The sequence below is a fragment of the Elephantulus edwardii genome, unplaced genomic scaffold, assembly GCF_000299155.1.
Source record: "Elephantulus edwardii isolate Elephantulus edwardi_28Jun2011 unplaced genomic scaffold, EleEdw1.0 scaffold00165, whole genome shotgun sequence".
NCBI classification, from domain to species: Eukaryota; Metazoa; Chordata; class Mammalia; order Macroscelidea; family Macroscelididae; genus Elephantulus; species Elephantulus edwardii.
Window position 1 is genome coordinate 2,552,060 of NW_006399915.1, and position 605 is coordinate 2,552,664.

Here is a 605-nt window from a genome sequence, read left to right on the forward strand (position 1 = left end):
AAGAAATCTGGAGAACGACCACTTGGCCAACTGACTGGAAGAGATCGATATTTGTTCCTATCCCAAAGTAAGGCGACCGAACCGAAAGTGGAAACTACAGAACAATTTCACTGATTTCACATGCAAGCAAGATTTTACTGAAGATTATCCAAAAACGAATGGACCAGCACATCAACAGAGAACTACCAGAAGTCCAGGCTGGTTTCAGAAGGGGTCGTGGTCTAGAGATATTGTAGCTGATGTTAGATGGATCTTGGCTGAAAGCAGGGATTACCAGAGGAATGTCTGTATGTGTTTCATTGACTATGCAAAGGCATTTGACTGTAGATCATAACAAACTGTGGCTGACTCTGAGAAGAATGTGAATCCCAGAACACTTGATCGTTCCAATGCGAAACTTATACTTGGACCAGGAGGCAGTCGTCAGAACAGAGCAAGGGTTCAAAATTGGGAAGGGAGTATGTCAGGGATGCATCCTATCTCCATACCTTTTCAACCTATATGCAGAATAGATTATCTGGGAGGCTGGGCTCTATGAGGAGAAATGTGGGGTCAAGTTTGGTGGACGAATTATCAACAATCTGCGTTATGCAGATGACACAACC